The 22882-nt window shown below is 49.7% G+C and overlaps 1 protein-coding gene across 2 annotated transcripts in view; it reads left to right on the forward strand.

Moving 5' to 3' along the window:
* Positions 1-22882, forward strand: part of Mgmt (O-6-methylguanine-DNA methyltransferase) — a 227367-nt gene that overhangs the window by 196709 nt on the left and 7776 nt on the right. The gene's annotated exons all lie outside the window — the stretch shown is intronic.

The following is a 22882-nucleotide window of genomic DNA, read 5'->3' on the forward strand; positions in this document are numbered from 1 at the left end:
TAAAACTAACAATGCTGCAAATATCCGAGTTGTGTGTCCTGGTGTCCCAGCTGGCTGGGACCCGGGCAGAGCCCTGGGGAAGGGGAAGCTGCACAGAGAGAGAGAATTCCAGAGCCTGGGGTGCTACCTCAGACCTGTTGCTGAAAACTAAGGAAACCACGTGGAAACCACAGAGGCCAGCCGGGGACCACTAGGGAGCTGTGGGTGGAGCAGTTCCCCGAGGAACGACGTGCCTGGACCCAGAAGATGGTGAACAAGGGGACTGATCTTTTCCTGGTGTTCTTATGTCCTTTAACTGTTCACAGTAAATAAGGACTTGTTTGGGGTTTTATGATATTTGTAGAAGTGAAATATATAACAGTAGCACAGGGCCTCACTGTGAGGAAGTTAAACACTGTTTGAGGCTAGATTTTGGTAATGGAGGCTTAGAATACCACTAAAACATAAAAATATACAGCTTATGAGCCAAAAGAAAAGATAAAATTAGAGTGGTGTTTAAAGCAAATCTGAAAGCATGAGAAAGAGGAGATTAAAGAATAGATGGGCCAGGCATGGTGGCACACACCTGTAATTCCAGTGGCTTGGGAGGCTAAAGCAGGAGGATCTCGAGTTCAAAGGCAGCCTCAGCAAAAGTGAGGTGCTAAGTAACTCAGATCCTGTCTTGTGGCTCAGTGGCCAAGTGCCCCTAGATTTAATCCCCAGTACTTAAAAAAAAATAGCAAGTTAATGGACTTAAATCCAACCTTACTGATGATTATATTACATGTAAATGTTATTAAAATTCAAATAAAAAGGCAGAGATGACCAGATTGGTTTGAAAAAACAGACCCTGCTGTATATTTTCTGTAAGAAAGTTTAAGAGGAAGAAAGAGTACTATGCAAAATTAAGAAACAGGAATACACGTTGGATATGAGTACAATTGTCCTTATTTTCAGGTCAAATAATTTTTTGCATAGAACATCTTAAGAATTAGTTTTACTGTAAATTGTTCAGGCAGAAGAATTTTCTCGATGGACGTGTGAAGTATGTATCAGGAGGGGCAGATCACATGTGCCCCAGCCAAGGCAGGAGGTGGCTTGAAAGTAACATTTCAACTAAGTGAATTGAACAAGATTGAGGATTCAATTTTAGATGTAATACTATTTTATTAAATTAAAAATTAAACTTAAAATGTATGTATAATAGTGTCATACAAAGTATTTAGCATGAATAAAAGAGATGCATCATCACATGTCCCTTGAATCTATAAAACAGGGCTGAGAGAGAAAAGTAGATAAACCTTGGTCATCAAACTTGCTATGCCAAAGTTAATTCCCCAGAAGTTGTTCTAGGTATTTGGTTCAATCAGGCTTTTTAATTACCAGCTGAGTTTAAAATTATATGATCAGCGAAAGGCCTAGAATATTTAATCTTGCAAAAGAAGAGTGACATTATAGGACCTAACCTTATCTGATTTCAAAACTTCCACAAACCTATAGTAATGAAGACTCTAATATGGATCATAACTCAAAATAAAGGCCCATACTTTTGAGAGGGTGGGCAGGGATTGAACCTAGGGGCACTTAACCACTTAGCTACATCCCCAGCCCCCCATTCTCTCTCTCCCCCTCCCTCCCTCCCTCCTTCCTTCTCTCCCTCCCTCTCTCTCTCTCTCTCTCCTCTCTCTCCCTCTTTCTCTCTCCCCTCTTTCCTCTCTCCCTCTCTCCCTTCCTCATCTTGTCTCTCTCCCTCTCCCCTCCTCCCTCTCCCTCTCCCCTCCTCCCCCTCCCCTCCTCCCTCTCCCTCTCCCCTCCTCCCTCTCCCTCTCCCCTCCTCCCTCTCCCTCTCCCCTCCTCCCTCCTCCCTCTCCCCTCCTCCCTCTCCCTCTCCCCTCCTCCCTCTCCCTCTCCCCTCCTCCCTCTCCCCTCCTCCCTCTCCCTCTCCCCTCCTCCTTCTCCCTCTCCCCTCCTCCCTCTCCCTCTCCCCTCCTCCCTCCCCCCCCCAGGGCCTCCACAAGTCGCTGAGGCTGGCTTTGAACTTGCAGTCTTCCTGAACTGCTGGAAATATAGCACACCTGCCAAGGCCCTTTTATAGCTGTTTTCAGAAAGATGCCAGGGTCATCAATGAGTAGAGTATTTTAAACAAATGGTAGTCAAACAAGTCGATACCCAACTTCAAAAACATACTTACCTTAACCCCTGCCTCACACCATTGATTTGAACTATAGCATACGCTTAAAGCCAAAACTAAGTTTTAGAAGAAAACATGGAAAGAATTTTCATGATTTGGGTAGGAAGACCAATCTTCTTACATGGACATAAAGCATGGAGGAAATTGTCATTGTTATTAAAAGTAAGAGACTACATGAAGAAATAGGCAAGCCACAGAGTGAGAAACTTGTCCATAATAGTATACGAAGAACTTCTGAGCAGGCATGTGAAGTCGCCTATAATTCTGTAATAAACACAACGCAATAACTACCTGGACAAAAGATCTTCTCTTCACAAAAGAATATGCACACATTGGCCCATAAGCACATGGAAGTGTTCAGAATCGTCAGTCTTCAGGGAGACGCAAGTCAAAACCACAGTCTGCATCTATCTGAGCAGGACCGCAACTACCCCGTGTCCACACAAGAGTAGCATCCCAGCCTCTCTAGGTGTTGCCGGGTGTCCACGGGTGTGACTTCTGTATAAGAGGCCAAGTAGCTCTTATTAAAATCAAATGTCCCCATGCCCAATTACCCAGCATTCCCACTCTTTGGGTTAAACCTAGGAGAGAGAAAAACCTGTATCCACAGAAACACATGAAATGTTCCTAATAGCTTTATTTTTAGTGGCCTGCACTTGGGGATGTGCACCTGTAGAAGAATGGACACAGTGACAGACATGTCCCCATAGAGCTGCATCCCTTCACGTCTGCACTAGGGAGTGAGCTGCAGACTTGTGACCACACAGTGAGTCTCAGCCTTGTGCCCAGTCAAGGAGCCAGACATAGAGAGCACGTGCTTCTGTGATGGGCAAATCTGATCTGGGGTAGAAAGAACTGGAAGCATGACTACCTCTGGGGTTGTGCAGGAGGTAACTAGCTGGGAAAGAGGCAAGGGAATGTTCTGGCAGGAATTCTTCACTGTCGGGTTGCACGGGTGTGCATGATTGACAAGACCACCAAGTGGTGGGCTGACCATCGTGCACTTCATTGTGTATAAATTCTGCCTCAAAGGGAAAAGAGCTAAATTGACATTGAACTCTTGATTAACACTATATGAACTAATGTACTTGGGCACAGTAGGTGGAAGTCTGCAGCTTATTTTTAAATGCAAAAAAAAAAAATACTAGGATGTAGAGATCTGAGCTAAAGCAGTGTAAACTGTTAATTGTAGCTGCACTCTGATGCACCTGTGATTCCCAGCTATCAGTGGGGAGGCTGAGGCAGGAGAGTCGCAAGTTGGAGGCCAGCCTCAGCAACTTAACAAGACCCCATCACCAAAAACAACAGGTAAATTATATAACCTGGGTAGCAAGCATATGGGTAGTCATTGTGAAATTATTTCAATTTCTCTGACATTTTTGTAATGAACTTTTGGAGGAAAAAGGTGAACATTATGGTCCTGGAAAGTGAATTTTGGGAAAAGATGATGAAAACTGGCCTCGCTATCTGTAGGCGAATATGTAGCTTCCTTGTGGCACTCTGTGCCCTGCAGACCTCTGTGTGTGCCTGTCAGTCATGTTCCTGGAGATGCAGTTGGTGGGCATGGGGAGTAACCTGAGCTGAATCCCATGGCCGTGGTCCCATTTGTCTGGACACTCGCTGAGCAGGTTGTATCAGGGACCCTCTGCTGCCAGCCTACTGTAGGAGCAGGGAAGGCGGCAGATGAGGTGGGCTTGAGTGACTCTGTGGGCAGCAGATGGTCAACACCTGAACAGGTAGCACCATCAGAGCTCGTAGGCCTTAAGCAGAGGAAACAGGAGACTGAGTGGCCGCCTGCTTCACATGAGCAACAGAGACCGTGGGGAGACTGACCGAGGTGCTCAGGCTGAGACCAGAACAAGGAAGGAGCAAAGCCACGTGAAGCTCTAGGAGAGATGCTGCTGGGAAGAGGGCCCAGCACGGCGATGAGCTGGGACCGCCCAGGAGAGGGGTGCACTCCAGGGCCGGCCCAGGACCAGGACACTGGAGCAATGGGCGAGGGGACAGATGGGGACCGGCCTGCTGAGGGCCATGTGAAGGACAGCGTGCAGCCTGGTGCTCCAGCCTGGCAGCAGGCCAGTCGTGCCTCTGCTGGGCAGGAGGAGCCACAGGAGTAGCAGGGAGACTCCTGTGGGAGCCAGGTAGAGTGGTGTGCCTGAGTTCCGTGGTGAGCAAGGCCGAGTCTGCCTGGGACTCGGGTCTGCAGTGAGACCTGCCTGATGCTGGTCTCGTGGCCTTGGGGCCAGGCCTTGCATTCCGTGGCCTGCTCTGCCAGTGGCCTAGTGGGGTGGGTGGGTGGGTGGCTCCTGGGCATCCTGGTTGTCCCTACCACAGATGCTTCCCCTGGCAGAGGACCCAGAGCCACGTCCTCAGACGGCAGCCCCAGGCTCCAGGCCACCCAGGTGCTGAATTGCAGCCACAGGTTGAGTGGTGAGGGCGGAGGGGCTGTGACCTTAGACTGGTCTGTCCCAGCCTGCTCCTGTTGGACTGGGGTCGCCTTGCTCTGAACCTCAGCAGCTCCTGGTCCTGAGAAGGCTTTGCGCCCCCTGCCCACCGGTTCCTGAGTCTCGCTCTTGTGAGGTGAGCCCACAAGTGCCACACCATGGCTGAACGTGGCCCCACGCTCGAAGTCGGTGTGCACCAGGCCAGGCAGCCCCTCCCGTGTGGGCAGAGTAGGACGGGCACTTCCAGGCAGCGCTGCCTTCTCAGCAGTGGTGAGGAGGTTTTATGGGCACGTGAACTCCCCCCCCCCCCCGCAGTCCTCAAGTAAAATGAGTCTCCAGGACCAGGGACACAGGGCTTTGCTTTCACAGTGGCTCTTTGCCACCCTGTGTCACAGCTGCCCTCCAGCTAAAACACCCTGCGTCCTCCAGAGACACCGTGTCTTGTTACAGTCTCCTCCCACACAGCACAGCTCTGAGGACAGTGTTCTGCCTCTCGGACCTGCACTTAGGCTCAGGCAGGATCGGGCAAACAGGACCTCTAAGACCCACGGCGGCTGGTGTCAAGTGGCTGTGTCAGCTTTCCGTGGCTATGACAAAGGACCTGAGATAAACAGTGTAGGAGAAAATGTTCATTTGGCTCATGGTTTCAGAGACTTCAGTGCATGGTCACTTGGCCCTGTGGCAGTCAAGCACATCATGGCTGGAGCCTATGGCAGGGGAGGCCTGTTCACCTGTCGGCCACTGGGAGGCAGAATAAATAGGGCCGTTCTGACATCCCCTTCAAGGTACCCACCCCCACCCCCTGGCATCTGGGCCCCTTCCTGTTTTCATCACCTCCCCATAGTGCCATAGGCTGGGGACCAGGCCTTCAGTATGTGGCCTCTGGGGCATCCTTGAGATCCAGAGTGCAGCACTGGGAATTCCAGCGGTCACTTGAGAGTAGAGACAGCTGGAAGGGCTGTGTGGAGGGCAGAGAATGTGGGGCCAGTGGAAGAACTGACCCACAGAAATGAGTAAGGGAAGGCCGGAGGGGACCTGGTCAGACTCTGGCAGGGTGGAGCGTCCAAGCCAGCCAGTAGGAGAGGCCACCAGCTGAGGCTACTGTGGCATGGCCAGGGGACACACAAGGCCAGGGAGCAGCCCCTGCAGTGCTCGGCTGCTGTAAAGAGGCTCTTCTGGGGGTGGGTGTCTCCCAGGGGGAGTCCAGTGTGAGATGTTTCCTGCCCCATGGCTACAGATGATCTGACTATACTGTCCCCTCCCGTAGAGGCTGCATCACCTGCTGGCACCCTCAGAGTAAGGCCCTGGATCTCCACTTGTCTTGCTCCCCTCCCAGCCCTGCCCACCTACAGGTCTCGGCTCCCAAACCATCTGCTCAGAGCTGTCCATAACAGCAGGCCCCCCAGACCCTGCACCCTGCTCTCCTGATCTCTGCAGGTTAGGTGGGTGCTGAGCACCCGCACCCCCACACCCCAGCGGCCAACGTGGGGGAGCTGCTTGCTGACTGTTAAATAAGAAGCAGATCAATAAACTTATTGTTAAATCCACACACGTCCACACTGGGTCCCTCCCCCACACTGAAGGTTTCCCACTGGGAGAGCAGAGAGACTGCCTGTCCTCTAGCAGCTGCCACTCAACCCCAGGCAGGGTGGGGTCTGCGGGTACAGGGTCCTCCAGCCTCTGACCCCAGGGGGAAGAGGGTGTCTCTGAACTTGCGCTCTGTGGTGGGCCAGGGCTAACCAGAGAATGGATGTGATGTCTGGGGCAGAAGCCAAGGGACCAGAGGAGCCGCCTGCCCACACGCCCAGCCCCAGCCCCCACGCCCAACAAGGATGTGGAGGCACCTGAACCTGCCGGCCAGGCTGCGGCTGTGGCTGCGGGGTGCGCCTGCCTGGCTCCTGTGTCCAGCAGCCTTCCTCAGCCCCCTCCCCGGCCTGCCTGCCCCTGTCCCCTGCCAGCCGCAGCATGGAGCCACCTGCCCTGCTGCACCCGCCCACACCTGCACAGCCTCGTCCTCATTTGAATAGGTGAGAAACCAAAGTCAGCTGCACAATTTGAGCTGGATTCCATCACTCAAAATTCAGTCACAACTTCTTTTGAATTCCTCAGCTGCCCTGAGGCAAAGGCTCAATGTTGATACTGAGATTAATCCCCAAAGAGCCCCTCATTTCTCTGCAGAGAAATTAAAGCTTGCCAGTTTTCCTTTTGCCTGTCCTTCTGACAGCTCTGTCAGTAATGATATGCCTTCTCCGTGGCGTAATCCCCATCCTATGGTAAAGAATAATTCATTAAGAAATTAAGGGCCCGGCTCCTTTCCGTTGGGTTGGTCTTCAAAAGTTAGCTAATGGCGATGGCAGCATGATTATCAATGAAAAATTATTCAGCACACCTCAGGGCTGTTCCAGACAAGCTTGAGAAGCCGCCTGGGTGGGGATCAGCCAGGCGCACCCACCCCCTCCAGGTTCGTCAGTGTTCCCGGAAATTAAGTCGGTGACGTTGACTGTGAGGTGTCTGCGTGCAGGGCCAGGAGGCTGGGTCGTGCACTGCCCCAGTGCAGGGAGAAGCTTATTTTCAGACTTGAGGAGCAGCGTGAAGTGTCTGCTCACCATGCTGGCATCGTCTCTCTCTCTCCCCCCTTCTGGGGGTAGCAGGAGGAAAGGCTGGCAGGAGGCTGCCAAGTGTTCCTGATGGCATGCAGGCGGGCTAGGTTCCTCTGGCAGGTGGAGGTGGTTCAAGACCACCAGTGGTCTGCTGTGGAGTGGCGTGGGTACCTGTTCTGGGGTGCCTGAAGCTGGCAGAGGGCAGGTGTGGCCGGTGTGGGCCTTGCTGCCTGACCCCAGGCGGGGCGAAGGGCGTCAGAGGTGGGGAAGAGGACTTCACTTACGTTGATGTTGAATCACGTGTTCTGCCCCAGTGCTGTGGTGACAGGCTTGTGCCTGGAGGGGACGCTCACTGAGTGAGGGAGCAGATGGGGGGGAGCTTGCTGTTCCCATGAGCAACCACTTCAGGGCTCTGCACCAGCCATCTGCAGAGCCTGAAGTGTTGGGAGGGAGGGAAAGGCCGGCACTGGGGAGCAGCTCTGTGGGGCCAGGGTGTCGAGTATGGTTAGAAGAAGCTCAGCAAGGTCGGTGCCCTTCCCTGAGATCCACCTGGCGATGCGGGCGACCCTGGGGTCTGTGCGCTTAACCCCGCCGGCTCCTCCGTCCTCCCTGCTCCTCCGTGTGTTTTACACGGTGTGTTCCTCTGTATTTCTGCTATTGTTCAGAAACCATTAACCCTGATCAAGTCAGTCGTGCTGCTTTGAGCTGAATGACAATTACTCGATGGGTAATGGGTGTCACTGTGTAATTATGCACATTCCTACCAAGACGCTCACAGTTTAATCATTTCTCTGTAGGCTTCCTTAAGTTTGTGCTTAAAGTCTTAGGCATAATTCTTTTGTTAAATAAGTTTAGGAGGCTCCAGGTATTGGGAAGGTGAGTGCAAAGTCGCCCAGGTGGTGCTGGAGGATGCTGTCCCTCCCTCCTGGGAGCCCGCCTCGGTGGCCGGGCCTGGGCACCTCGCTCTCCGTGAGGCAGAAGGCTTGCTTCCGGGGCTGATGGTAGCATCCGTCTGCCAGATGAGCTCAGAGATGGAGTCCTGGTGCTCCAGCACCGGCAGAGCCAGTGGGCATGTTTGCTCAGAAGAGCCTGGCCAGCTTGGCCCTGCTGCTGCTGACTCCTCTGCAGCCCACTTCCCTCTTCAAAATGATTGAGGACCCAAAGGGCTTTTGAACACAAGGGTTATGTCTGTGCACTTAAAATATTCAAAATTAAACCTGAGGTTCTTTTAAATGTGTTAGCTGATTTACAAACAGCAGTAAATTGCCGGCCATGGTGGCGCACGCCTGTGATCCCAGTGGCTCAGGAGGCTGAGGCTGAGGCAGGAAGATCCATGAGTTCAAATTCAGCTTCAGCAACAGCGAGGCGCTAAACTCAGTGAGACCCTGTCTCTAAATAAAATACAAAGTAGTGCCCCTGAGTCCAATCCCCGATACCCACCCACCCCCCAAAATAACAGCAAATCTGCTATAGGTTGTCACACACAACTCCTTTACACAAAAATAACTTTCCCAAGGCAAAAAACACTCCTGGGGAAGGTGCTGTTGGTTTCCAGTGTGTGCAGATCTGTCTGTGGCCTGTCCTCGCGGAAGACGGCGAGGTTCTAAACAGCTGGGCATTTAACCTGCCAAGATGACATGGTCACAGGGGCCCCCTAAGCACCTCTGAACTCGGGGAGAAAACGAGAGTCAAAATGACGGGACTCAGTGTGACCAGGGAACCGCTGTGACCTCCCAGGTCCTCTAAACTCCCTGCTTTGAGAACCACTGCCCTAAAATATCAGAAAGCTCTTATTCTTGAAAACCACTCACGTTGTGGGTTCCTGGTTCCTCATTGTTTTGTTGTTTTAAGTCACAGTGGAACTCGCCCTTTCTGGTGGACAGCTGCAGGTGCGTGAGCTGGGCTGCTTGTCCTTCAAAACACCTCACGCTCCTGCTGGCCAGGACCCCCAGCATCCTCCTGCCCGGACCACAGTGCCACCACGGTGGAAGGATCAGAAGTAGAACTCCATGTGGCCCTCAGGGTCAGGGTCAGCACTGCCTCTCAGGTGTAACAGGGCGGACCACTGTCCCTGGGCCCAGGTTTGCTCACTGTGGTGAGGACCGTGGTGCTCCTAAGGACTGCATGGGGGAAGTGGGCGCAGCACCCTTGTGTGGCAGCTGCTCTGTGACCATCAGTGCTGCTGTAAGGACCTCTGCTCTTGAAGCAAACTCTCAAAGTTTCTGGATAACATCATCTTCAGAACGCTCCCAGGGCCGGTCCCCCAGCCTCCAGGAACTTGTCTCTAAGGCCTTCAGCCCCTGCTTTGCATACCGCCAGGTCGTTGTGTGCCCAGAACTTCGTTGGGTGCTTTGGAGCATGTCATGTTGGCAAAGTTTCTTAACAAGCATGGATTTCACTCTTGGAATAGGTCCCAAAACCCAGTTCACCACCTGTTCATTGGTCAGCGGAGACTGTCCTGGACCCAGGGGAGTTGAGACCACAAGCGAACAGGCCATGTTCACCTGAAGGAGTGTCTGTTGGCCCAGTGGACAGGACCTGAAGAATGACATGTTTTCTGAGAAATGACAGCTCTCCCAAGGTTATGCTGAAAGACACCACACCTTCACCCTGAGAAGGGTCAGTGGAAGGGTCAGTGTTTTCGGCCAAGACACTCCCTCACATCCACAACGGCCCTCTACTGCCGTCCTCCATGTCTGGCTGGTGGCCAGGGCTGGGAGGTTGCAATACGCAGACAGTGGTTGGGAGGTGGACTTCAGGTCCTCCGAGAGCCAGAGCCGGGTCAGAGGGGTGCCTGGACAGGCCAGCCACCTCCGTATCAGTGTCCTGCCACAGCTCAGTGCCCCCAGAAGGATCCAGGTGCCCCTGCAGACCTGAAGAGTTACTGTCAACTCCCCGTCTGGGCGGCCCACCTGCCCCACCAGGGCGAGCCAGGAGCCTTCCAGGTGAACGGGGGGGGGCTCCCTGTCTTGGTGTCGTCGGTGGGTCTGAAGCCGCCCTTCCACCTCTGTGGCCTCGGGTCACTCCACCCATCCGGGAAGGGGTTTCAGACTCAGGAAGTTCTGGGGTGGAACTTTACATTTGTGAGATCCAGGGTGCCCCAGTCTCAGAGAGCCTTCCCACACCCCGCCTCGAGGACAATACCAAAGCTGACAGCATCACCATCACCTGGCCAGGCCCTCGGCCCTGGCACACAGGACCCAGGGTCTCCTGGCTGATGGCTGCATCCCCAGCCCTGCATGAGAGGCTCACCAGCTTCCTGTGGCCAGGCTGGGCGACACCCAAGTGGTCAGTTCTAGGCCCTACTTGCTCTCTGAGACGCTGGTGCTGGGCACCGAGCCCTGCCTCCTCCAACAGCACCTGCTCTGGTCTCCACAGTGCTGAACGCTGGGCAGAGACCTGTGAGCTGGCCTGTCCCCTGCGAGCTGGTCTGCCAGAGAAGACCTCCTTGGCGATGGTGCCGTGAGGGCGTGGTGGGAGGGCGCGCAGGGGAAAGAGCTCCAGAAAATGTGACCTAGATTCAATTTTAAGTGGGAAGCACTGCTCCCTGGTGTCTTGAACTTTGGGGAGGAAACTTCTTTGATTAAAGGAAAGGTGACGGGAGAGCATACTTCTCTTCATCTTCAAAAAATTTTTTAAATTAACAGTAAAATTGGCTTTCCATGGTGTACAGTCCTGGGAACCTCAGTATAGTGTAGGTTTTTTGTAATGAGCACATAGCAGAGTTCTGTCCCCCAAAGGAGTCCCTGGACCACCCAACTCTGGGCCACCACCCGTCTGTCCTCCTCCACTTTGGTTTTGTGTAAGCTAAGTTATCTAAGTGGACTGAGACCATGTTCTCCTGTCCAGCCTGGCTTCCTCACCCAGCTTACTCTGAGACTTACACAAGTGGTTGGGTCTACAGTTGATTCCCTTTAATTGTTGAGTGATAGCCTCCATACGGATGTACCTCTGTTTGTCTGGGTTTTTATTTTGGCCATTCTGATAGATGCGTAGTGGATCTCACTCTGATTTTCACTAGGTATTTGCACATCTGTGGTGGTGGTGGTTTAGTACCAGGGATTGAGCCAGGGGTGCTTAACCACTGAGCCACATCCCAGCCCTTTTGTTCTGTTATATATGACACAGGGCCTGGCTAAGTTGCTTAGGGCCTGGCTAAGTTGCTGAGGCTGGCTTTGAACTTGCAGTCCTCCTGCGTCAGCTTCCTGAGCTGCTGGGATTACAGGCATGGCCTCTGTGTCTAGCAGTATCTGAGCGTCTTTCTGTGTGCTTCTTGACCCATGCCCCTTGATAGCACTTAAGTCTTCTGCCTGCATGTTAATTAGGTAGATGGCTATCTTGCTGTCAAGTTTGAAGTTATTTGCATATTCTGGATATGACTTTTACCATAGAAATTTTATTTCCAAATATTTATTCCCAACACTGAATTTCATAGATGCACTACTTTTCATTGAAGCACAGTTTTTTTAATGGATCATATTCATGGTAACATGTCTAAAAAGTCTTTGCCTAAATCCAGGTCATAAATATATTCTTATATTTTAAAATGTCTTAGTTTAGTGTTTTACATTTAGGTCTATGTTATAATTAAGTTAGTTTTTAATAAGTCATGAGATTTACATCAGGGTTCAACTGTTTGCCCATGGATATCCAGTTTTTGTGCACCACTCTTTGAAAATATTTTCTCCATTAAAACACTTTTTAACCTTTTTTCAAAACATTTTTTCAGTGGGTCCATTTGAGAAAATATCAGTGGGTCCATTTGAGAAATCTGTATTTTATTCTATCAACCTAATAGTATATATCTGTGAATATTTAATTATCAAAATAGCATACTAAGTCTTTAAACCTATCATTATGATTTCTCCAGCTTTTTGTCTTTTAAAAAAATTATTCTAGATATTTCACCTTATATATTAATTTTAGAAATAACAAAAATTAGTAGTTACTCTTTACAATATAGTTTCCTTATATTTTTAATGGAATGGCAGCTAATAAATAATTTGTGGAGAATTGGAATCTTATAATATTGAGACTTGAAGTTCATGAACATGGTATGTCTCTTCAATTGTTTTGTTATTCTTTTGCTCTTTTTTGTTACCATTTTGCAATTTTCTACAGATCTCATAAACAACTTGTTAGATTTACATCTAAGTATTTAATTTTAGTTGGAACCATTATTATGTAAGTGTAGTTGATTTTGTGAATTTGTATCAAATGATCTTGCTAAACTCACTTATTAGTTCTAAAACTGGGGAAGGGGTGTTTCCTGGATATTTTCCTGTAAATAATCATGTTTTCTCTAAATAGGGACAGTTTGATTTCTTCTTTATAAAATGAATGCCTTTTATGTTTTGATGGGGTTGGTGATTTTAGGGAGGTTTGTTTGTTTGCTGCTTTATTGCAAGGGTCAGGACTTCCACTAAGACGTTCATTAAGAATGGACGTTCCTGCCAGGTGCAGTGGCACATACCTATAATCCCAGCAGCTCAGGAGTCTGAGGCAGGAGGATTGAGAGTTCAAAGCCAGCCTCAGCAATTTAGCAAGGACCTAAGCAACTCAGCAAGACCCTGTCTCTAAATAAAATACAAAATAGGGCTGGATATATGGCACAATGGTTGAATGCCCCCGAGTGCAATCCCTGCAAGATGCTCCATGTTCATTTTGAATACTCCGAAGAGTAGTTCATGCCGACATCTAGCCCATTAACTACATGGATCATTCTTGCCCCTTCTGCTTGCTTACCTGTGACCTCTCACATTGAGAAAATTGGCTTTCTCATCCCTCCATCCATTTAATTAGTTTTTCAATTCCAGGACATATATACAGCTGTATCATGAGTTCAATCCCTGGTACTCCCTCCCCCCCCCAAAAAAAAATAATGGACATTCTTGCCTTATACTCAGTCTTGAGAGGTGGCACTAAGATTTCATAATCAAGTATGCTCTTAGCTATCGGCTTTTTGTAGAGATCTTTATCAGGTTGAGGAAGTGCATTCTATTCCTATTTTGCTGAGAGTTTTTATCATGAATAATGTTGAATTTTGTTGAATTTTTTTCCTGCTTCAATTGTATGATTATGTATTCTTTATTAGGATTTTAATATGGTATAGAATATCAATTTATTTTTAATGGACTGTTTTTAGAACAGTTTAAGATTTACAGAAAAAAAATTGAAGTTAGTACAGAGTTCCCTGATATCCCACACCCATTTTACCTATTTAAAAAGTATGCCATTTATATTTATTGGGATGATATTTATAATTGGCATCTTACATTAATATGATAATTTGTTATAATAAGTGAGCCAAAGTCAGTACCTTATGATTAACTAAAGTCTATACTTTTCTCAGATTTTGTTAGTTTCTTAAACTCTTTTTCTAATCTATATTCCATCTAGGATACTACAAAATATTTAGTCATTAGGTGGCCTTAGGTGCTTCTTGGCTGTGACAAGTTTTCAGGGTTTCCTTGTTTTAAATGACTCAAGAGTTTTTAGGGGTATGGACCCATATTTTGGAGAATGTCCCTCTTCTTGGGTTTATCTGTTATTCCCATCGCCAGGTTGTAGTTACTGGTTTTAGGTCAGAGGACTAGAGGTAAAGTGCCCTTTCCATCAGATCATGTCCACACAACTCACCACTGTCGATGTTGACCTTGATCATGTGGCCGAGCAGTGCGTGTGGGGCTTCTTCACCCACCGTGAAGTCATGCCCACTCCTCTCTCCCGTGCTCTTTCACAGGAAGTCACGCTGCTCTTCTCCTCCCTCGTTTATTTACTCAGTCATTTTTATATCAGTCTGTTCCTCCAACACCACATTTTGCTGCTTGGATTGTTTCAGCTTTGGCCATCGGGAGTTCTTTCAGTTTACTCCTCTGACATACACCCCTTGTTGTGGCTGTTTGGTTTTAGGTCTGTTCATTTTCACTTTGGTGTTAGAAGCCAAGGTCTGGGCACGAGGTGTACTCATTGCTGATGGGACGTTGTTGCTTCCAAGTGTTCTCAGCTGACAGACCACAGGGTGGGTGTGTGCACTAGCCCATGTGCTGTGTGCATCATGAAAACTTCATATGCTACCACCTGTGTTGGTAAGGAGCCGAAGAGTAGTTCATGCCGACATCTAGCCCATTAACTACATGGATCATTCTTGCCCCTTCTGCTTGCTTACCTGTGACCTCTCACATTGAGAAAATTGGCTTTCTCATCCCTCCATCCATTGAATCAGCTTTTCAATTCCAGGTCGTACATATAGCATATCATGATTTTTAACACACATGTTCATGGAAAACCACTCCATCAGCTGCAGTAAGTGCTTATGTCCGTCCACTGCCTCTTCCTTTAGTTGTTTCCAGATTTACACACACTCTGTGTAACACACACCCTGCTCACCACAGTGAAGATGTTTAATGTTTAAAATGCAGTTAGATTCTTGTGACATAGTCTCAGTCCTTCCCAGGGTCCCCCGTCTGCTACATGCCGTATCACAGTTTAACTGCGCGTGTTAACTAGGCTCACTCTATGCATGGTCAATTTCTATGGTTTGGGCAAAGGTGTGATGTCATCTTTCCATCCTTGCAGTATCATACAGAATATTTTGACCCCCTAAATGCTCCCTTGTGCTCTGCCTTTCCCATCCTCTCCACCCTACACACACTTCCTGTGCTTTTGGCAATGACTGATCTTGCTCTTTGCCGGTCGGTCTCTTCAGACTGTTGCACAGTTGGGATTATGCACTGTGCACCCTTTAAAAATGGCTCCTTCCACTTAATAGTACACATTTAACCTTCCCCATGTCTTTTGTAGCCTGATGACTCATTTTAATAATATTTCATTCCATGGACCTATCGTTCGATTGTTTGCCTGTTCACCTATTGAATGGAAACTTGGTTGCTTAAAATTTTGGCAAACAAATAAAGCTTCTGTAAACATCCATGGGCAAGGTTTTGTGAGGACATGAGGTTTCAAACCAGTTGAGCAAATACTTGCGGGTGTGATTTCTGCATCATGCACTAAGACTCTGTTTAGCGCCGCCATTTCTTATTCCTGGCAGCATCCCTGACGTCCCACATCCTTGCCCGCAGGTAGTAGGTCAGTGTTAGGATCTAAGTTGATCTTACAGGGAGGTGTGTAGTCACACACCATTGTTCTAATGTGCAGTCACCACGTATTTCCCTATGCTTACTTGTCATTTGTATTTCTCCTTTGGTGAGGTATGTCTGGACTTACTTATTTTTTTTTTTGGGGGGGGGTACTGGGGCTTGAACTCAGGGGCACTCAACCATTGAGCCACACCCCAGCCCTATTTTGTATTTTATTTAGAGACAGGGTCTCACTGAGTTGCTCAGCTCCTCACCTTTGCTGAGGCTGGCTTTGAACTCGAGATCCTCCTGCCTCAGCCTCTCGAGCTGCTGGGATTCCAGGTGTGCACCACCGCACCCAGCCCTGGACTTACCATTTTTAAGTTGAATTATTTGATTTCATGTGGGATTTTTAAGATTTCTTTGCAAAACACATATCTGACAGTAAACTTGTGTCCTAAACACACAAATATCTTCTCTCGGACCGTGGCTTTTCTTTGTGGAGTCCTCGCGTGTTCTGTAATGAAGGAGTGTTTCACTTTAATGTTTGCTTTCATGGTGTTTCCAAAGACTCTTCTCCAAATCCATGGCCACTCTCATCTCCTGCTCCGTTGCCTTCCAAAAGTGTCTCGATGTGGCCTTTTAGGGTCAGGTCTGTGGCCTCTTCTGAAGCTCTATGTAAAAGGTAGCTTCTGCGTCTGGATTCTCTCTTGCCAGGGGGCTTGGTTGCCATGGGACCAGCTGTTGAGAAGAGGACCAGCCCCGCCCTTCGTCAGTGGCCGTGTTGTATGGTTGGCCCCTCCACCGTGCGTCTGTGCCCCACCTGGGCCACCTGCCGTCATTGCTGTAGCTTTCTATGCCATTCAAATCTCACATCAGCCTTGCTTTCCGTGACCGCCCTGCGTAACTGTGGTGCCTTGTTCTGGTCGCATGTTGCTAGATTAATTCTCCAGCACTTTAAGGGTTTCATGTCCGAGTTCACAGGAGATCTGGTGCAGGCCATCGTGTCCTCTTTTCTGCCTCCTCTTTCTGGTTTTGATGATGGGTCCTGCTAGTCTCACAAAGGAAGGGCCTTGGAAAATCTTTTCTCTAACTATTGCAGAATTTACTGGTGAAATGATCTGAGTCCTAAAATGTTTTTTTCAGAGTGTTTTAAACTACAGACTCGACTTTCTTCCTTGTCGTGTGGTTGCTCAGACTGGCTGCGTTTCAGTCTGGACGTTCCCTCTGGGTTTCTCCTCTCTTCATTCCCACCACTTCCCCGGGAGAACTTCCAGACTGGGCGGGGGTCCTCTGGCGGGTGCTTGCTCTGCTCCCAGGACTTTCCCTGTCCACCAGTTGGTCTGTAGTGACCTGCGTGAGATGGTCATGTCTTCTCTCCATCAAACTGTGCATCTTGAGGATGGGACTGGGTTACCTGCGTGGCCCAGCCGTGAATGGATCTAACTAGGCAAAGAGCAACACAGGGGCAGATGGCCCCATCCTGGCAGCACAGGATTGGACACAAGATGGATTTCTGTACATGAAGTCATTCAGAGGAATACCAGATCACCTCTTAGATACCGTGGGGCTCAACTGTCGCTTCTGTCTGTATCTGTCAAGCACACCAGTCTTGCTAGGGATTCATTGATTCATTGGGTTTTTTTACCCTTTATTATTTCTTTCTTTAAGATTATTTTGGGTTTGTTTGGTTGGTTGGTTGTTTTACTAATTTGAAAGCTTTTTTTTTTCTAATTTCTCAAATTGGGAACTCAGATTATTAATTTGAGATCTTTCTTTTCCACTATAAACATTTAATACTATTAATTTCCCTCTAAGTATTGCTTTAGCTCTGTCCCATAAATTTAATTTTTTCATGAAGCTTAATATTTTTTCGTTTTCATTCTGTCCAGGGGTTTTGAAATTTCCCTCAAGCTTTCTCTGCCCTGTAAGTGGCCTACTTACCGTCCAGGGGTCTGCAGGCTTTCCTGTCGTCTTTCTCGCGTCATTTCCGGTCTCACTGCATCAGGATCCGAGGACACAACTCCTTCCGTCAGCTCTGGGTGGCTGAGGTTTGCTTTGTGACTCGGGCTCCTGGCCTGTGCCACGTCTTGGTCTGAGGCTCCAGGTACACTTGAAAGCACGTGTCCAGCTGTAGGAGCAGGACCGTCCACGACCCACACATCAGTGCCCTTCGGTCAGTGGCCTTTCTCGGTTTATCCCTGCCGTTTTCTGTCTGCTGGTCCGCTGGCTCCTGGGAGAGAAGTGTCCAGCATCCAAGCATGGCTGCGGATTTGTCTCATGCTCCGGTTTTCCTTGGAAAGGAGCATAATGCTTCTGAGTGGCCCGCCAGCCTGTGGACTTCCTCTGCCCCCAAGTCCCCTGCATCTTGGTGCCGTTTGCTGGGGCATTGTTCCCCTCCGTCCCCTTGGCCTATCTGGGGCTAGTGTTTAAAGTGGATTGCTTCTGGACAGCAGACAAAGAAGCTAAAGGACCAGAAGCTAACGTGTGTCCTCTTCTGGTCTCTTTGTGGCCTGTTCTTTTGCACTTAACCCAGTGATTCACGTGTTTGGATTTGGGTCTGTTTTGCTCCTTGTCTTGTTTCTCTGCCCCTCTCTTCCTCCTTTTTGACTGTTTTACCTTGTTTTAGTATTTCATTTTTCTGTTTTTTTGTAAACTTTTTCTCGTACTTTCCCCATGGATCGCTGGGGGGGGGGCAGTATTGTGTTCAGTCAACCCTAAACCCTTGCTCTGGCCAGGTTGTGTGTTCCACCCACCCAGCGTGGCCCAGCGCCTCGCCCACTGTGACAGCACCGTCTGCAGGGCCTCCTGTGCGCTCGAGCCCTGGCTGGGACCATTTTACTTGCGCTGCATGTTTTGAAGAACTTGAAAAGCATGGTGGCTGCGTGCTCTCTACCCGCGCGGCTCTTCATTCTGCCTGTTTGAAGTTCCAGGCTGCCCTCTGGCGCCATTTCTTTTCTTTCTAAAGCACTGCTTTTAGCCCTTCTGAAGATCAGGGCTACTGACAGCAAATCACCTCTGCTTTTCTGTTGTATCTGAGTGTCTCCGTGTCAGCTGCCTTCCTCGAGGATCTCTCGAGTTGCAGGTAGAATTCTGAGTTGCCGGTTCTTGTCTCTCAAGACACGGGAAGTGCCGTCTGCCGCCTCCAGATGGAGTTCTGACTGCCACGAGGATGGCTGCCCCCACCTGGGGTGAGCTCCTTCCCCCGTGGCCTTGAAGAGCTCCCTCTGGGTCCTCAGCTTTCCGCCTTTGATCATCATGTGTCTGGAAGTGGACTTCTTGCCCTGCTGGCGGTTTGCAGTGCTTCTTGAATCTGTCGTTGATGTCTTCTGCCAGACTGGGGACATCCAGCTTGCTTGCTTTTTTCCTACCCCACACTCTATCTTCTTCTGCTGGAAATCCAGTCACATGGACACTAGGTCTTTTAGCTTTGTCCCACATATCCTTCTTGGTCTTTTAAGTACATGTTCTCTCTCTCCAGCTTGGGTGGTTTCTCTGGGCTTGGCTGCAGCCATTTATCTGTTCTCTTTTCTTTGTGGAGTCCTCATGTGTTTTGTGAGGACTGATCCCATGAAGAGTGGTTTATAATGTGGATTATTTATTTTTCAGCACTAAACTTTCTACTTCATGGTCCTTTGCTTCTGTTTCTTTGCTGAGGCTTTGGGTCTTCATTTGTTTCAAGAGTGTTTTCTCTTCTTGCAGCATTTCTATAACACATCCTTTAATGTGTTTGTCAATGATTTCAACTTCTGTGTCAACGATTTCAACTTCTGTGTCAGCTCAGCCTTGGCACGTGACAATTTATCTTTTCCCCAGCAAGTTGGGATTTTTCAAATTGTTTGCACACTTAGGAATTTTGTATTAAAACCTGATCATCTCGAATAAGACTCTGGATCTTACATAAATCCTGTAAGTAATGTGGGTACTTGGATTTTAGGAGATAATCAGCCTGGTTAGAGTTAGTCCATAGGTCCCACCTGGCCTTCTGTGGGTTGTGATTTCCGTGTCCATCTCATTTATGGTCCCTTTCCAATCTGTCCACTTGTGTACCATTCAACGCCCAGTTTGAACTTGGTAGTGCCTAACCCTATACCAGTTCTCAGAGTTTGGTTTACGGTCAGAACCACCTGTGCACAGCTCAGCATGTGAACAGCTCACCTGGACACAGGAAAGTATAAACAACCTTTTGGTTGAAAGACTCCTCCTCCTTCCAATCTCCCTCATAGCTTCCAGTTCTCAGGGCTTCCTTTTCCGTCCCCTGACACAAAAGTGTGGCTTAATGAACCCAGCTCTGCTACATACTTCCAGTGACTGAGCCCAGATCAGGGTGGAACAGCAGAGAGGAAAAAGCAAAGGGTTTTGCCACCTCCCAGGGCCACACTTTGCCATCAGAAAGGACGTCTCCTTCTCAGGGGTTTAGGCTCTTGGGCACCAGATTCCACTACACCACCATAGGATTGCTGGGGAGGGCTGAGGCACAGTTGTTCAGAGGTGACAGCGTGGAGCAGGTCCCCTTCTCTAGACTCTGCTGATCTCTGTGCTCAGGTTCCAGGAAGGGGCTCCGGGGAAGGGATGGGAGCAGTGTGCCGCCTCATCTCACCTGGACCAGAGCCTCCATCGCTCTGCTCCACTTCATTTCCAGAGGCTTATTCTGGCTGCTCTTGATGGCCAGGTGTCATCAGGCCGAATAGCCAGGACTCGTGGCTGCTCCAAAGGAGTCCTGATCCCAGCTGGCTGAGGCTGTGTGGGGAATTCTGCAGCAACTGGGTGCTGGTCTCTGTGGCCAGCCAAGTGCGTGGACACAGCCCAGCTACTGGGATGATTCCTGAGCAGGGCCTGCATTGGCACGTGGCGTGTGCCCCTTAGCTGTCTCCTTCACTGCAGCCTGGCCAGGGAAGAGCATCAGGGACAGGGCAGCTGACAGAGGGCCCCTCTGCGGCACCTGTTTGATGAGGTGGCTCTTGCCATGATGCCACCACAGGGGAGGACAAATGCCCAGGACAAAGAAAGGACTCACCTGAGATCAGCAGAGCAGAGCCAGGCTAGGCTGATCCCTGACTGCTTCCTCCCCCTGCCTGCCTGGCACATCGTGCCATCGGCCCTCTCAGAGCCACTCTGGCTGGCGGCCCACCCGCAGGCCACCTTGAACTCCCGGACATGTGGAAAACCAGCCACCATGCACTGTTCCCCTAAGCCTGGGGTTAAAGAACGGCCTCCAGCCTCCCAGCTGGTGAGGCACAGTCCAGGTGGATTTTGTTAGAGTGTGTGTCTAAATAGCCACCCAAGCCAAATGGGAGGGGAGGGAGCTCTGAGACCCAACTCGGCCTGCAGCAGAGGCCGCCTAGACCCAGCCACATCAACACGGCCTGGATCCTGGAGCCTGGAACAGGCTGGAGAAGGAGGTGGGGAGCAAAGGAAGGGAACACCAGAAGGTGGCATGCAGAGACCGCCTCTCCCTGCACTGGGGCCCACTCCCCGGAGAGCCATACTGGAGAAGGATGGTATTTCAGTGGTTGTCCTTTGAGCCACCCAAAATGACTGGGCCTCTGAGGACATGAAGTCCTTCAAGACCAAATTCTGTTTTCCACACTGATGTGTGCTGATTTTTATGAGCATATTTTCCTACACTGTAGGATGATGTGCCAGGAAGCACTGGCCCCTGCTTGTATGCTGGTGCAGTACAGCGTCTGACTGTGCCTAGGCAGGGGCTAGAGGCTTTGCCTTTGAGAGGTGCACAAACTAATTAGCACCCTTGCTCCCTTCAGGGTGAAACAGAATTTTAAGATACATTTGTGATAAGATATGCTCAGTTGTGATGTATTGCATCCTTTGAGCTATGCTGCCTAATAAGTCACACTGTGTGTACCTGTTCACAGATGGTTATTCCCATGATGAGCCAACAATGAGCTGAGCATGTTGGAGACATCTGCTCCTATGTGGATGTACCATGGTTTCCTTACGTGATGCTTTTCCACCTAGAAAGGTGCTATGGAAGCTGGCATCCTGTGTCAGAGGAGAGCTCAATGGGCGGCCCCTCTCTTTCTTGGCACGGCTCTGCTCCGGTTGGGTTCCCTACCTCACGCTTTATTTGGACAGGTTTAGGGAAGACCTCCAGTCTGTTCTCCCAGAAACCTCTGCCACGCCCTTGCCCAGGTCAGAGCACAGAAGACAGTCCACCGACCCTGCGCCTTCCAAGGAGGGCGGGGCGTGGTCCCTAAGTTTTGCTGTGTCCAGGGTTGCGGGTGCTGCTGCTTTGCCAGGAGGGAGATCCCTTTCCCCAAGTGGCACCGGGCTGCCTCGGCCCCTCCCCACCTTGCCTCTTCTCCTGTTCCCTTTTCTTTAAGTTAAGCGTAACGACAACAGTAACAATCACCATTAGCAGTGTGACTTCAGACCCCTTCTGAAGGGGCCACGGTAAACAGTCTGTTTGCCCAGGGAAGCCTCCCAGCGCTCGGCACTCCCACAACCCGTGCTAATGAACCCGGAGCTGCTAATGCGGTTTCTTCAGTTAAATTGATTCATGAATTTTGAAGAGAACATTATCTAATGAATTTTCTTTGAATAGAAAGCAATTAAAAGGACAAATCAGTCTGATTAACCCCAAAGTCACCCTCCTGCCACAAATGGTGTACAGTTTGAAATTATATCATAAAAAACTAGAGCACATTTGCTATCTTTGTGCCCTCTACTAATCCATGTAAATTAATGAACAACAAAGTTAATTTCTTTGATGACCCTTTTCTAGCATCACCTGGATTATGCTGATGTTTAATTTGCTTAATGTTATAATAAAGACTAAACAGATTTTTTTTTCCAGTGAAGTGATTATCGTTCCCTTCAGTTAAGAAGTGATTTTTATTATTTAACATGCATGTAAGGGTGTGTTTCCTTTAAGAACCACATCGCACTTTGCCAGCCTGGCACGGGAGTCCTGGGGCTCTGTGGAGGCACTCTCGAGTGCTCCTGCCCGAGGAGGCCTCCCCTTGGGCGTCGCGGTTCACACGCGCCTGCCCCCGAGCCCTGCAAGCCCTGGGATGGAGGACGTAGCTCTATCTGCAGTGCTCCTGAGCCGCGTCCGGTCCCTTCTGGAAAGGCCCTACATAATGACTCAGAATGGGCTCCTCTGCCAGGTTTCTGCCCTAGGCGCTCCCGCCCTGGAAACAGTTCTGAAGCCCAGAGGTGGAGGGCCAGAGGTGGTCGAGGGTTCTGCTGGTCCTTCCAGCAGCAGGTCATCACCCATGCTTCTGATGTCGTGCGAGGAGTCAATTAAAAGGGGGATAGTGGTTTTAATTTTGCAGCCCTATTTGCCAAGGTCGCCACCCAACCTGCTGCCATGGCGCTTGGCGTTGGGAGCAGTGACTCCAGCCGGCTGACTGCTGGAAGGACGGCTTGCGTGATGTCACACAGAGCCCGTCCCTGGCTGCTCTTTCCTCTGTGTCCCAGCTAGAGTTGGAAATTAACCAGCCATCCAAAAGGTCTGCAGTAGGTGGGTTGGCAGGGACACTGGCGATCCCTGGTTGAACCACCCCCGATGCACACGTGCCACCTGCGGGAGGAGCGTGGCGCACTATCCTGCATGAGCTCAGAGGG

Source organism: Urocitellus parryii, chromosome 5, assembly GCF_045843805.1.
Source record: "Urocitellus parryii isolate mUroPar1 chromosome 5, mUroPar1.hap1, whole genome shotgun sequence".
Lineage (NCBI taxonomy): Eukaryota > Metazoa > Chordata > Mammalia > Rodentia > Sciuridae > Urocitellus > Urocitellus parryii.